We start from the raw sequence: 13,231 nt of genomic DNA, 5'->3' as shown, positions 1-13,231 counted from the left end.
TTTCATTGATTACGATAAAGCTTTTGATAGCGTACAGCATGGAACGAATTTAACATATTCAGAGCCAAAAGCGTTGATGGTAGAGATCTACGTATCATAGAGAACTTACGTTTTAAGCAGAAAGAAGTCCGGAGAGATTAATCGATTTAAAGAGGCGTGAGACAGGGACGTATTCTATCCCAGCTGTTATTCAATATCTACTCGGATATAATTTTTAAACAGGCTTTTCAAGATAAAGACCTCTGAATAAAAATCAATGATGAATTAATTAATAATCTTTTTTTATGTGTAAAACTTTCTCGTCTTGATTTTCCCGCTGCTCGTCTCCAGTCAGTAGTTCATCCCTGTGGCTCTTAGTTTTTTTTGTCCGTTCTTTTAAATGCCATACTTTGCAGCTATACATGATTATGCTCTTCACTATAGTATTGTAAATTCGCTTTTTAGTCTTGCTGTTTATCGTTTTACCCCATAGGACTCAATTTAACATTGATATTGCTTTCACTCCTTTTATATTTCTGTTCAATATGGATTCTTCGAGTGTTCCATCTTTTGATATTTTCATCTCTCATACTTCTATTTTGTCTATATCCTGTGTTACAATAATTTGATCGTCTGCAAATGACAGTGTATATAACGTTGTATCGTCATCAAATGGTATGCCCATGTTTTGGCATGTTTCTTTCCAAGTAGCTAGTGCTCTTTCCAAGTATATTTTGAACAATGTTGATGACAGACAACATCCTTATTTTACTCCTTTTCTTATGTGTCAAATTCTGGTGTTAGAAGAAAGAAGTTGAGAAAGAAAGAAGTTGAAAAATCTAGACCTAATTTTAAGTTTTCAAAATACCCGTATCTTCTGTATTTTAAACGAGCCTAGTGCTACTACAGAAATCTCCTTTCAGGAAATTATATGAGGCAACATGGTAACCTTGATATGCTCAAGTATTGAGGTAACAACTGGAAATGAAGAAACCAGAATAACTAAGAAATATATAGAGTTGAGTTAAAGTATGGAACCAAATAAATATCTTTGAAACCAAGAAGTCGATATTCATAAAACTTTGCATGCAAGTAAATGACACATAATGCATTTGATGTCATATTTTTTGTTACTACCCTACTTCCGATTTCACCGGAAATACTCTCGACTTAGCTAATTTAAATGGCACACCCAATAAGAGAGTAAGCAGGAAATATACAGTTTGTGTGGCCATTAAAACAGTTGTTTTATAAAATGGTTGTTTATATTCAAAACTCTACAACTCACTTTTGATAAGGAAACTTAAACAAAGAGAAATCCAGTCCAGTCTAGAAAGTGCAGCTCTTTTGCCGGAAAGCAAAATTCTGGTAACAACCTGAAATCCTATCTACACTTTGCAAAGCATACAGACCGATAAATAATAGACATAGGGGAATCCACAATATGCATTCTACACCCTTTCTACCTTATCTATATAAAAACCCAACGAATTTTTGCTTCGAAGTACGCAAAATGTTTTTTTTTAATTTATTTATTCATTACTAATTTACAATCTACTTCAATAGTCTTCTTTTACTTCTTGGGGATCTTTCGATTTGTTTAATTCTGAAGCTGCCTCAGGTTAGTTTCCTGGGAGGTAGATTGCCAACTATCCCTCCATCTTTTAGATGGTCTTCCGGGGGGTCTTGAACCGGGCGGGTTGTTTTCTAGGGTAATTTTTGGGAGTATATTCTCATCCATTCGTCTTACATGGTTGTACCACATCCTCTTGCGCTGCATTGCGCTTCAATAAAGTAATAAGTAAATATGATATAAGTTCTTAGCTTGTGGCAGGTGTTGTCCATTAACGACTCTCTGGAATTCACCTAGCAGCTAGGTCTTCTGGCCAAAGTCTTTTTAGGTGTCTGTCAATCAGTGGAGGGTTGAATAATTCGTCTGAGATGGTTTGGATGGTTTGTGCTGCGATTCATGTATCTTCTGGAGTGGGCAGCGATCACATCATTGCTGAAAGGAATGCTGAAGTCTGCATGAAGGGCTTGGTTTGACACGTACCATGAGCCTTTAGCTAGCATACGAATAGTCTTTGACTGGAATATCTGTAGTATTTTGGTGTTATATAGTATGCTACAGCCCCACAGCTCCATTCCGTATGTCCACACTGGTTTGAGTATTGTTTTATAGATGGTCAGTTTTGCCTAATGAAAGTTGCGATCTTCTGTTGATCAATCAGCTCACATTTTTAACTTTTATGTCGAGGTGTCGTCGTTTGTCTACAATATGTGATTTCCAAGTAAAGTTTTTCGTCTAGATGGAGGCCCAGGTACTTTACTCCTGTTTTATTTTTATAGGTGTAGTTGTGGGCATCTAATTGATGAATGCCAGGTGAGGGACGCCGAAATGGTATTTAAGCAGAGAGCCGAGGATCATGAAATCCGTTCCTGTTAGTGTACTGAACTAAAAAGGAACTCAACCTCAGCGGAAGTTATATGACGGATTGAGTCTGAACTCTGCCGGGGCGAAGGTACTCTGTATTGAAGAGATGTTTCGCCGGAACTGTAACCGCCGTGAGCCGTAGCTGCCACCTCCGCTCCGGAGTTGTTGGTTGGGTAGCTGTGTGTCGATGTTTTGATTGTGAGAATATATGTAATTACACTGGATTAAAGTGTAAGGGGGCTACGAGTCTGTGTGTAGTTGTTTATATTTATGTTCATTCCGTACAGCTTGATTAATTCCTGTATCTTAATAATAATGGTTATTACGTTCTTAATAATAGTAAAAATACTGGTCGAATAATTATTCGACCATGTAAAATGATTGAAAATATTTTTAAAAAGTAAGTCCATCTTTGAGATGCAACACTGTCAACAGTGTAAATGTAAGGGCAAGTGTTTAGTGTTTAGTTTTTAATGGGTGCGCCTAAAAGACATGTGCCTTAAAATAACTCTGTATCCCGATACCTCCCTCACCCTCCAAGTACCAAGAGGGTAACTCGCCCGTTGAAGAAAAGGGCAGTGTGGTCTCAACCAAGATTCGAGCAACAACTCCGTTGCCCACTCAAGTGTCTCAGTATGAGATCTGGGCAACACACCGTTGCCAGACTCTCAAAAGTGTGAGATGTGCTCCAGTTCAAGGTGGTTGCAACACGCTCGTTTGCTCCCTCAATCCACGTAAAAGTGTTTCAATAGGTCCGGTAGGGACTCACCTGTTTCTCAACTAAGAAGAAGACGCAACACCCCGTTGCCTTCAACCACACCGTCGCCACATCGTCTCCAGACTGGATCGTGGAACAAGTGACTTTTGGACAGACAATAGTGCGCACTCAGAAACATTGTGACAGACTCTTGTAAGTACTTTGGAGTTAGTAGTATTCTCTTTTCTCTTGATCAACACTCGTTTTGTTTGTATGTTTTGTTTTCTCTTTCCCTTAGGTCTGTTTTGCGTTATATTTGTATATATCTCCTCTGAATAAAATGTTAGTACTCATGGTAAAAGCTCCTTTAAACCTTAGTGTCTAGATATCCCTCTCCCATCCCCCTTTATTACAGATACAGGTAGATATCCTCACATATTATATTTAGAACCAGCACCTTATAGTAGTACAGTCTCTCTCTCTTTGTTAGGACGATCTTTATGACGTCCTATTGTCATGTTGGGATAGCTATTATCTCATCAAATACAATTTTATTTTTCTTTTGCAGACGTCTGCCAAGGAGGCTTTCTTCAGGACCGGAGCGAAGACAGAATATGTATTGTTTTATTTTATTATTTTTATTTTACTCTGTAAGTATATAAATATCCATAATATATTTATTTATTTTTAAACCTGTGTTTTACTGAGTATGTTGTGCAAAAAGGACTACCCGTCACGCCAAGCAAAAAATTGTTTGGATAGATAAGTTAGAAGGGTGTAGAATACATATTGCATATTCTCCCATGCCTATTATTAATAGGTCTGTATGCTTTGCAAAGTGTAGAAAGCTCGGATTTCAGGTTGTTCCTAGAAATTTGCTCTCCAGCGAAAGATATCTACAGTGTTTCTAAACTTTAGATTTCTCTTTGTTTAAATAGATGCGTCCAATAGCAAATAATTTCGTATTATTTTGCTCACTAGACAGCTGGATTTAATTTGGTTTCAGAGTACACCACAGATCGTTGTGAGGACTCCAAAAGGAAGAAACATATGTCAACGGATGGTGGTGAATTCGGAAACGAATTAAATGTTAAGCTGTCTCACAGTATGGAAATTTAAATTAGGTGGTCATAAAATACTTTCCATGATAGCCAATTTTCTTGTAGGGAATTTGTAGTCACTTTGCAAAACTTCTTGTTTTAAGAATAAGATAACTAGTAATCAGACTAATCACTTGTTTATACATTGGTTGAAAATAATTTTGGACTGTTTTGAGTCGAAGCGGACTTAAGTCTTTCAAAAAATAGATACCTAATTCACAAAAGGCTACGCTAATATTTGAATTGAGTATAAAATTATCTACATACCTATATAAATATATTTTTTTTAAAATGACAATAGGTAAGTTATGTTCAATATTATAGAGATCTTTGAAAGCCTACTGGAATGCTCAACGAAAAATCGATAAACCAAAATCACTTAGTGGTTGGGCATTTCTTTAGCGGAAGACAAGAAAAATGTTTTCTCTTCGATATTTTACCTAGAAGCCTACTAAATTTTCTCAAATTTCGTCTAATATTTATACGCCAATAAATCGTAATTGAAGAAGGACAAAAGAGCTAAATATATATAAACTTGTACTCCTGTTTCTACAGTGAATATGTTTCACAAGGTTAGCCTTTAGCTTAGTTTTGTATGCTATGACATGATATGCATGCTATTTTGCTCTCATACATATATGTACTCAGTAAATTAGTAACGTTTTTTAGTACATATCAGTGTTTTTTTGTATATGCAATCATTTTACTGATACTGTATCCATCATTATCAGTAAACTTATCAGTACATAGTAATTACACGAGAGCTCTAAAATTATCGATTTGTATCCCGAGTGACACTTTGACAGTTTTCGACATGTCAAAGTGTCACGAGGGCAAAACAAATCGATAATTCGATCTCGAGAGTAATTCGATAAGATTATTTCATGAATAAAACTGTCTTTTTAAATCATTTTAACTAATATTTTATTGATATCTTCGCCTGAATATTTGCTAAACCTGTTTCTTGTTGTTCTCTGTGACAAGTTATAAAACATTAATTGTCATTAATGTCACTGAATGTATTTTTGCGTAAAAATGAAGGGCATCTGACGTAAAATAATTGACGACGAAAAATTATCAAAAATTATCGGGTATAATATCACAAGTGAGTGAGAATAAATTGACAATAATGCGACAGTTTTTCGAAAATTTGTTGTCTGGCAATAGACACGAGAGCCCGCAGGACTCGAGTGGCATTTGAGTAAAAATGAAGCATTATTTTCTTATTTATTCTTACTGTCGTGTGATATTCGTAAGATTATTTTTTAATACGTATATTATGAATATTTTCTTAAATGTGACAGTTGTCAAAACTAGGAAACTGGTTGCCACTAAACAGAAACAATCTACTTAAAAAAATTCTATCGGTAATTTTCTACAGTAGATAATTCTCAGTATAATTTTAATCTGATTGGACAGAATTAAACACGTGATCAAATATCTTACTATACGATTGGAAGTTAAAATCATCAAAAAATAATCAGTAGTAATTGCACAAGAGCTCTAAAATTCTATATTCATTTTAGAGATCGAGTGCAATTTGTTGCGATTATTTCGTGAATAAAACTGTTCAAACCAACATTTTATTGTTATTTTTTTTTGTGTAAGTACAAATTAGTACAATTAAACACACAGTTATTATAAATATTTGACGGTTGAAAGTCATCACTTTTATAATTTTTAAAACATTAATTGTCATTAATATCACTGAATGTATTTTTTCATAGCAACGAAGGGCATTTGACGTAATATACTTGACGACGGGAAATTATCAAAAATTATCAGTTTAATTTTTATTTCTGTAGCTTTCTATTGGTCAGAATCTCCTGTGAATGAAATAATCGCTGTAATTTTTATTCTTGTAGGTTTCTATTGGTCAGAATCTCTATGAATGAAATAATCATTATCACGAATGAGTGTCAGTACTTATAATCATCAATATGTAGATATATTGTAATAAACCCATAATTCATGTAGATACTAGTATTTTTAATTCTTTTGAGACTGCACGTTGCAATTAAAGTAATTTTTTTTTCTTTCCCACAGGGCTGCAGTGCCAATGTCACACTTGAGACTTGGGTTGTGTAGCCATCGGCTTGGCCAAATCAGGCAAGATTCTGTAAGCCTGAGAATGAGTCTAGTATGCTAAAATTATTGATCATTTTTACAAAATGATCTGTCTCTCTACTTGGAAGAGGTACCCTTAGCTATCATACAAAGTATGTGGTTTTTATAGGACGGTGCTCTGCTTCATTATAACAGAAAAGTTAGAACATTTTTATTTCATCAATATTCAGCACGATGGATAGGAAGGGGATAGGGGCCCGATGCACCAATTGAATGGCCATCGCGCAGTCCAGATCTTAATCCAATTGATTTTTGTTTTTGTGAATTTATGAAAGATATTGTTTATTCCACGGAATAACTAGTGCAGAACAATTAAGAAAACGAATTTTGAAAGCTGCTAATGCATTTAGACAGACATTTTATTTTTCAAAATATTCGGTATTCATTGTTTAAACAATGTAGAACCTGTATATCGGAAGGGGGCATATGTTAATAATAAACTTAATATTTGTTAAAATGTAATATAGCGGTTAAAAAAGTGGCTGTATTGTCTAAATTATTGATTTTACAAACAAATACTAGAAGGCAAAAAAATGTAAAATAGTAATTATAAATTATATTACAAAAAAGTTGGGAGGAGAGAGTTTAGTTTTTCTGCATTGTATCTACCATGCTTATATGTGCTTACTAAGAATATCATAGTCTCCTACTTTTAAAAGTACAAGTTTATTCATATTTAGATCATATTCTACACTAAAAAATAACCGAAACCAACTAAAAGATTACAAGGTGTAAGAAGACAGTACCTGGATTTAATTTAGATGTAAGTATAATCTAGTTCTGAATTGCAGGTACTTGAGGAAGGTACTGCCTTCGAATGACTTACTTAGGCCTCTCAAACGCTACTGATTGTGCAAGTAGTTCTGTGTAAGAACGAGAATATTCTTTTGGCTACTGATCTACTCTACAGATTCTAAAGTTGTCTAGGTATTCCAGCCCAGAAACAATATTTTCTATAAACAGTATCACAATAAAATATGTATTTTATAGACTAAATTGTTGTATTATATTTACTCCAAATAGTTTATTAATATTCACTGAGCCATACATTTGATAGGACAAATTTTATCATGTACATATAACAAAAACAAGAATAAAAAATGCTAAACGCCGTAAAAATGCGCACACAATAAAAATATTACGTGGCGCGAAAATGTATTTTCATTTTGATGGAAAATAAAATTCTAGTTTTATTTTGAAAGATTTTTCCATAATATTTGCTAAATCTGAAGTAAAAGGCGCCACAAAAGAGTAACTTCCCAGGCAACCAAGTGACGTCAAGAACGTTGAGGAAATGTCAGTTTTTGGTTAAATATATACACGTGTTTGAAGATTACGTCGTATAAACGTCTTTTGTAGGTGATTTTAAATACGTAAGATTAATGACGTTAAAATACGTCTTAAAAACATGGTTTCATTTCAGACAGCCTAAGTCTGACGTCACAAAATTGGGAGGAGCTTAAAGACTTAATGCTGTTGACTCCAAACAATATCCATAGGAAGTTTTTCATTTATTGTTCACTGGCTTTGTGTGGTGAAATAAGACTTTTCATTTAGAGATTTAGTTGAAGAAACGTGTTAATTAAGCGATTTTCATTCGTTTTTTTTTTCAAGTGAGTTAGTTTAATGCAATAATTCTTCTTGAAAATTGTTTGAGGTTATGGATTAATATGTTTTGTTGTTTATTTTCTGTTAATGAACTAATTATTGTTTGTTATCGAGTTTAGTTAAATTAATTTGTTAATAAATTATTTATTAGTTTATATGTTGTTTCAATTTTGACACAGTAAGCATATATAAAAAGTGAAAATTCTATATAGGTATGTTGCATTGAGGGTATTGTAATTCTATACATTTGAGAGAGTCTTCCATTTGATTTTACTTTAAGCCTATGGGCTAAATTTAAAACGGTTAGGTAAATGAAAAATTGCAACACCAACAATGTCCATACGAATAATTATTTGTGTATATTTAAAAACATAAAATGAAAAATAATCTAAAAAACGACATAAAAACTACGTTTTTGATATCACGTATTTAAAAGGTGATTAAAATGACGTCAATTATGGTATGACAAATTCACTTGACTTTCGACGTCGAAAAAACGTGATAAACTGACGGGTTTGGTGATCATCATGACGTTTTGTAAACGTTATTTGGTTGCCTGGGTTTGATACAGTTTGCATTTTAAAGATCTTTTGTGGCGCGTTTTACTTCAAGTTTAGCAAAAATTATGGAAAAATTTTCCAAAATGAAACTAGAATTTTATTTTCCATCAAAATGAAAATACATTTTCGCGCCACGTAATATTCATATCAGCTTTTTTGTAGCTGGAATATTGTGTGTGCCACTCATTTTTATGGCGTTTAGCGATTTTTTATTCTTGTATCAGGAGTTTTTCAAAGTTTTTTTATAAATTAAATGTATCAAGCTGAATTTAATGTTTCTCGATTACACGTTAAGCGTTATAAATGGTCGCCTTTGTCGTATTAGCTCCCAAATGATCTATTGGTTACGACACTAAACTTGTGATAGGACAATCCGAGTTCATATCCCTGCGATCCTAATACTTTTTTTTTCAATATTTCAATTCTTTGTGTCCATCGAATGTACACTAGATTTTTTTCTATTCGAAATAGATTGAAAAGAAAATATTGAGATGGCCGGCATGCCGGGAGTGCCCGATCAAATTTAGCGTCGTAACCACTACAACTACATAAACCATTTCGGCGATAATGGTTAAATGGATTATACTTTTTGAGCTCGATAAATTCTAAACAGCTTAACCGATTTTGATCACTAAACATGAGTTTGAAACGTATTGACAAGTAGTATCTGATGCAATACTTTGGTTCAGTTCCCGTAATTTTATTACTTTTAATATCTTCTTTTTTTCTTTTCCACAGTCTGTATTACCTAGTTACAAAGTTTACCACCATCAATACCACTCTATGTCATCATTGACAGTAATTTGACACTTCACTGGCTTACACCTGAATTGTTCGCAAGATGGCTTCTTCCGATGAAGATGAACACGTTTCTGAAATTCTTCCACACTAAACCATTTATCAGAAAACACGATATAAATCGTTTAAAGCGTAATATATAAAATGTTTGTGTATGTACAATTTGTTTTTTTAGCCAATCGATTCTTCATCCTTCCTATTGGGTAAGTTTCTTGATTGAGGTGGGCGTTGTCCTTAGATGTTTTGGGGTTTTTCATATCTAATTTTATTATAATATAATATTGTAGGTTAGTTCTTTGGTGTTTTTTCCTGTATTTGCTGATGATGGGTCGTGTTGGGCTGAAACGCGTCCAATTTTAATATTTAAAATTTTATTCAAAAAAATTTTGTGGTACCTTTTTGAAATTTAGTACTTTGCACAAATACTCTTGTATGATCCTCCCAATAAATCTTTTAATAATTAATAATCTTTGCAAGTAGCTAAATACTGTTTGTAGGCTGGAGTTAGATATCAGTAGAATTTTCTTTTAGTGAACATTTTTACAAAAGTAATTACATCCCGAATCGGGTAATATAAATATAACCATTTCATCCACTGGAAAAATGGTGATCTGAAAATTCATTAAATGCCCAAAAAATAAGTATGCCGTCTTAGCGGTATACTTCGATTTGTTTTGTACACTAACAAGAGTTTAGGTAACGATTTAAAAGGAAGCAATTAACAAATGTTTTAAAATTTTATCATACATTTAAACAAATTTGCAAAAGATGTTAACATTAATTTATTTTACTCAGATAAACACCAATTTATATACAGTTACAATATGCTATTGCAATTTTAATGGCAGGTTTTAGAATGTCTCTTAGTTCAATAGTCAACTAACGAACTAAAATTTTTAAAAACTTTCATTGCTTTCAATCAACAAGCTATGAGAGAAACAATAATTAATACTTTTTTTCATTCGTGGTCGTCAAAGTTGATGGCACCATTGGTATGCTACCACTTATATACGAATATATGCAAATAGGCATTGCCGGTTGCTGGATTTCAATTTGTATATACTTGCGCATGTCCGACGATAGCTAACAAGCTTGAAATCGCCGATAACATGCAAGTGTTTACTAATTCCACTACAAATAACACATGCTGTTGTGCTCATAGACTGCCTTACATACAACACAGGTACAGCAACCTTTTTGGCAAGATTGTATTATTATAGATTATATTTATTTATATATAGGATCTTCTAATCCGATTTCCACGAAGGATTAATCGACATTTGATCTATTTTACGCTCTTCTATATCACTGGCTGTATGAAATTGCAATCTACTTGAATTCCATTCCATTCGGTTTTCTATCTTTTGCCTCCAGTTTGGAATTTTACTTACTTACTCTGTGGCACTACAAGCCTTCGTGGGTTTTAGCCGACTCAACAACATGTCTCCATTTCTCTCTGCATTGAGCAATCTCCGTTCAGTTCTCCACGTCCATAGCTTTAAGGCCTCCCGCTATATTATCTCGCCACCGGAGTCGAGGGCGTCCAAGTGGTCTTCTTCTAACGGTGCGAAGGTCACTAGTATTTTCGAATCACTGACAATTTCGCTACACCCTGTATTTTCAGTTCGTTAAAACCATGCTTGTGTTTCAGAGATTTGTCGGGTTCTCACAAATCTATGGTATTACGTAATTCGTTCTCGATTCACATCAATATTTTTAAGTTCTCATTCCGGAAAACGCAGGTTTTGGAAGTGTCATGTTTTTTTAGCCGTTATTCTCTCGTGAAATAGATTGTCGGTTTTTTTATCAAAGGAAACGCGGTTTGTATTTCAAGCGAAAATCGTTCAGGTCGTCAGGATGTCGCTGTTATGTTTATCTTATAGAGATAAGTGGTTCTAAGTGTTACCAACGAGTCCAAGTGTTTCTTTGCTGATTCGTCTGAGAACGGGCCTTAGTTTTGAAGACAGCTAAATCAGTGCTTTTCATGGGAAGAGTGGGTGGTAGTATCTGCTGGGGTCCGTTTTGTTTATTCTTTTGGTGATTGGACGAGCTGTTTTGGTGTGCGTCAGAAGGTTTAACCCAGAGCGTATTTTGCATTCTCCTATTGGTTAAGATTTTGATTGAGTGCCTTAAGTCTGTAATTGGTTGTGAGGATTATTGATGGGGAAATCAAATTATTTTGAAAGGGGCGTTTGGTTTCTGAAGATTGAGTTTGGGAGATCAAAAATTCACTTACGTTTGAGCTGTAGAGAAGTCTAGTTTGAGCCGTTGAAGATTAAGATGTAGTTGAATTTGAGTTTCTTCGGCCGGCTGGCCAATGCTTATAGCTTAGCTCAGCCCGGCATATAACGTGTACTCCGGCATTTTCGCTACTGTTAGGCGGAATCGATATTATCATACCACTATTGGTATAATTTTTCTTATATGCAGGCAGGAGTTAGAAGTTTTTTTGCGTTAGTAGTTTCTGACATCATAGCTAAAGCATGGAGTTGTTTTTATATTTTTTTGATCCCATCGTTTAATATACGAAAGGACTAATGAGTTCTTCAATATTTTTGTTCGAGTAGTGCCGATTTGTTTTAAGAAGTAAATGCTGAATTTCTCTATAAACTATGGAAACAACCAACCATTGATGTACTCTTAATGTATCTATTTCTTTGTAAAGTGACATTTAGTGAAGTAAACTGTGCCTTGGACTTAAAACCAACCAAGAGAAGATACAGGACTAGTACAAGGTATTGTTTTTGTAAACTTTTCACTTTCTTTTTGGTAAACATGCCCTCTTTATGTAAAATCGCAAGAGATCACAGATCCTTTTAATTTTATTTTATTTTGTTTCAATAAAAAAGTTTGGTTCATTGCAAAATACCTTCTTTTATTATTGTCTTTTCATTTTCTCTTGTTTCGTAAGTACAACAGAGAATTTTCTGAGTAAAGAGATAGATAAGGTAAGTCACGGCATAAGTATTTTATATATTTTGTATTGACTAGGTTTTTGTTTAATTTTTGATTTAGCTATCTTTTCTTTTACGTTTCTATTTTTGTATATTTATGATTCCCACAAGGAAACCAATGGCGCCCAATATTTTATTTCTTTTTATTTGATATTATTATTTGATTTTTCAATTTTTTATTTCTAAGCTAATAAGATCATATTAATAACATCCCGTTAAGAACCACCCCCATACCTCTTCCGTTACTTAGCAACCGAGGACATGTTCTTCAAATTGTGTAACACGTTTACATCCCCTTATATGACATATCAACATCTTGTCGAATTCTATTTTCCATTATTCCTACAGGGTGAATTTCGTCGTAACATTCTTTCATTTGGGACTTCCTTCCATACCAGCCTTACTGCACTTTCGTCAGAATGTCTTCTGAGGTGTCCTGCCCATTTGAGTCTTTTGGACTATATTTCTTTTATTATGTTGGCATCTGGATATAGTTCTTCGAGTTCAGTTTAGAATGGTTATCATTTTATTAAAATACCTGACCTGGTCTTCGCATCAGCATTTTAATATTCCTCTTGGTCTCGAATTGTTGGTTTCACTTTTAATACTTACTTCATGAATTCTTCATTAATTCTTTGGATATAACCGAACTATTTCAGTCCTTGTGGATTTATGTAGCGAATTATTAGGCTATTGATTATGTACTATAGAAAGGAACTACAACGTTAACAAGGTTTTATTATTTCATATGGTCAATGAATCTCTATATTTGAAAAAACCGCGGAGTGCTACCATTTAAAGGGGTGCATTTTTAAGAAATGGGTGAATTAGTCCCTGGGCACAGGTTCCATTAGGGTGAGTTCTATGCACTTTTCTTACAAACACGTCTACATAAAAATTGTTTCTGGTTAAATTTTCTATCTAAATATAACTTTTGAAAGTCAAAGATACCTTTTTTTACAAAAATATATTCA

The 13,231-nt window shown here is 33.8% G+C and overlaps 1 long non-coding RNA gene across 2 annotated transcripts in view; it reads left to right on the top strand.

Moving 5' to 3' along the window:
- Positions 1-3,802, top strand: part of LOC126881524 (uncharacterized) — a 78,522-nt gene extending 74,720 nt beyond the window's left edge. For both annotated transcript variants that reach the window (XR_007696887.1, XR_007696888.1), the window contains exon 3: positions 3,679-3,802. This is a non-coding gene — a long non-coding RNA (uncharacterized LOC126881524). The remainder of the gene's footprint in view (positions 1-3,678) is intronic.
- The last annotated feature ends 9,429 nt before the right edge of the window (positions 3,803-13,231 follow it).

Source organism: Diabrotica virgifera, chromosome 3 (assembly GCF_917563875.1).
Source record: "Diabrotica virgifera virgifera chromosome 3, PGI_DIABVI_V3a".
Classification (NCBI taxonomy): Eukaryota; Metazoa; Arthropoda; class Insecta; order Coleoptera; family Chrysomelidae; genus Diabrotica; species Diabrotica virgifera.
Note: the sequence above shows the minus strand (reverse complement) of the source record. Positions and strands in the feature narration are given on the sequence as shown.